The following is a 3,296-nucleotide window of genomic DNA, read 5'->3' on the forward strand; positions in this document are numbered from 1 at the left end:
AAACTTTTGATGTTTCTCAGATTAAATAGATACTTATGTACCTATAAATGATTTTTGGAAAAAATAAAGAGAAAAACTACGAGGCAGCTGCAGTTCAAATTTGACCCGCTTCCAACTGAATCGGCAGAAATTTGTCTTTTTCACGAGAGGTGGATCAAAACTGTTTACACCCAACCATTTGGTCAATTGTGCATTAAATATGGCCTAGTATTTTATAAAAATGATTTGGTCCAATTTGGCAACAAATATATGGTAGGTCCTTCACAAAAAAACTCATTTCGGGCACTCGAAAAATGGAAAATGTAATTTTCGTGCAAAGAAAATGAAAACTCCCTTAGGCAACATTGTTTGGAATTCCAAGATGCACCCTGTGCACAATATGAGATCATTTGAACAAACTATGCCATGAATGTGGCCATAAGATTGATCATTTGGCTTGAAAGCAATGAATCTTCACGCGTGAGAGCTCATTTCTGAGAACACTTTTTAAAAATAATTACCGTATTACAAGTTTATTATTTTTTCTGGCAACTTGGTCACATATAATGACACAATGCGAAGGTTTTCCAATATTTTGATTTTTTTTTGAATTTTTTATGACCGTTTCAAAATGCGGTCAAAACGGCGGGCTTGACCGTTCCTAGCTAGTTGTTGAATCTTGGAAAACTTTTGATGTTTCTCTGATTAAATAGATACATATGTACCTATAAATGATTTTTGGAAAAAATAAAGAGCAAACTACGAGGCAGCTGCAGTTCAAATTTGACCCGCTTCCAACTGAATCGGCAGAAATTTATCTTTCACAAGAGGTGGATCAAAACTTTTTACACCCAATCATTTGGTCAATTGTGCATCAAATATGGCCTAGTATTTTAGAAAAATGGTTCGGTCCAATTTTGCAACAAATATATGGTAGGTCCTTCACAAAAAAACTCGTTTCGGGCACTCGAAAAATGGAAAATGAAATTTCCGTGCAAAGAAAATAAAAACTCCCTTAGGCAACATTGTTTGGAATTCCAAGATGCACCCTTTGGCACAATATGAGATCATTTGAACAAACTATGCCATGAATGTGGCCGTAAGATTGATCATTTGGATTGAAAGCCATGAATCTTCACGCATGATATCTCAATTCTGGGAACACTTTTTAAAAATAATTGCCATATTACAAGTTTATTATTTTTTCTGGCAACTTGATCACATATAATGACACAATGCGAAGGTTTTCTAATATTTTGATTTTTTTTGAGTTTTTTATGCCCGTTTCAAAATGCGGTCAAAACGGCGGGCTTGACCGTTCCTAGCTAGTGGTTGAATCTTGGAAAACTTTTGATGTTTCTCTGATTAAATAGATACTTATGTACCTATAAATGATTTTTGGAAAAAATAAAGAGCAAACTACGAGGCAGCTGCAGTTCAAATTTGACCCGCTTCCAATTGAATCGGCAGAAATTTGTCTTTTTCACAAGAGGTGGATCAAAACTTTTTACACCCAACCATTTGGTTAATTGTGCATTAAATATGGCCTAAAGTTTTAGAAAAAAGATTTGGTCCAATTTTGCAACAAATATATGGTAGGTCATTCACAAAAAAAACTCATTTCGGGCACTCGAAAAATGGAAAATGAAATTTCCGTGCAAAGAAAATGAAAACTCCCTTAGGCAACATTGTTTGGAATTCGAAGAAGCACCCTTGTGCACAATATGAGATCATTTGAACAAACTATTCCATGAATGTGGCCATAAGATTGATCATTTGGCTTGAAAGCCATGAATCTTCACGCATGTAGCTCATTTGTTAGAACACTTTTTTAAAATAATTGCCGTATTACATGTTTATTATTTTTTCTCGCAACTTGGTCACATATAATGACACAATGCGAGGGTTTTCCAATTTTTTGATTTTTTTGAATTTTTTATGACCGTTTCAAAATGTGGTCAAAACGGCGGGCTTGACCGTTTCTAGCTAGTGGTTGAATCTTGGAAAACTTTTGATGTTTCTCTGATTAAATAGATACTTATTTACCTATAAATGATTTTTGGAAAAAATAAAGAGCAAACTACGAGGCAGCTACAGTTCAAATTTGACCCGCTTCCAATTGAATCGGCAGAAATTTGTCTTTTTCACAAGAGGTGGATCAAAACTGTTTACACCCAACCATTTTGTCAATTGTGCATTAAATATGGCCTAGTATTTTAGAAAAATGATTTGGTCCAATCTGGAAACAAATATATGGTAGGTCCTTCACAAAAAAACTCATTTCGGGCACTCGAAAAATGGAAAATGAAATTTCCGTGCAAAGAAAATGAAAACTCCCTTAGGCGACATTGTTTGGAATTCCAAGATGCACCCTTGTGCACAATATGAGATCAGTTGAACAAACTATTCCATGAATGTGGCCATAAGATTGATGATTTGGCTTGAAAGCCATGAATCTTCACGCATGTAGCTCATTTGTGAGAACACTTTCTTAAAATAATTGCCGTATTACAAGTTTATTATTTTTCCTGGCAACTTGGTCACCTATAATGACACAATGCGAAGATTTTCCAATTTTTTGATTCTTTTGAATTTTTTATGCCCGTTTAAAAATGTGGTCAAAACGGCGGGCTTGACCGTTCCTAGCTAGTTGTTGAATCTTGGAAAACTTTTGATGTTTCTCTGATTAAATAAATACTTATTTACCTATAAATGATTTTTGGAAAAAATAAAGAGCAAACTACGAGGCAGCTGCAGTTCAAATTTGACCCGCTTCCAACTAAATCGGCAGAAATTTGTCTTTTTCACGAGAGGTGGATCAAAACTTTTTACACCCAATCATTTGGTCAATTGTGCATCAAATATGGCCTAGTATTTTAGAAAAATGGTTTGGTCCAATTTTGCAACAAATATATGGTAGGTCCTTCACAAAAAAACTCGTTTCGGGCACTCGAAAAATGGAAAATGAAATTTCCGTGCAAAGAAAATAAAAACTCCCTTAGGCAACATTGTTTGGAATTCCAAGATGCACCCTTTCGCACAATATGAGATCATTTGAACAAACTATGCCATGAATGTGGCCGTAAGATTGATCATTTGGATTGAAAGCCATGAATCTTCACGCATGATATCTCAATTCTGGGAACACTTTTTAAAAATAATTGCCATATTACAAGTTTATTATTTTTTCTGGCAACTTGATCACATATAATGACACAATGCGAAGGTTTTCTAATATTTTGATTTTTTTTGAGTTTTTTATGCCCGTTTCAAAATGCGGTCAAAACGGCGGGCTTGACCGTTCCTAGCTAGTGGTT

This window comes from Triticum aestivum, chromosome 7D (assembly GCF_018294505.1).
Source record: "Triticum aestivum cultivar Chinese Spring chromosome 7D, IWGSC CS RefSeq v2.1, whole genome shotgun sequence".
Taxonomy (NCBI): Eukaryota; Viridiplantae; Streptophyta; class Magnoliopsida; order Poales; family Poaceae; genus Triticum; species Triticum aestivum.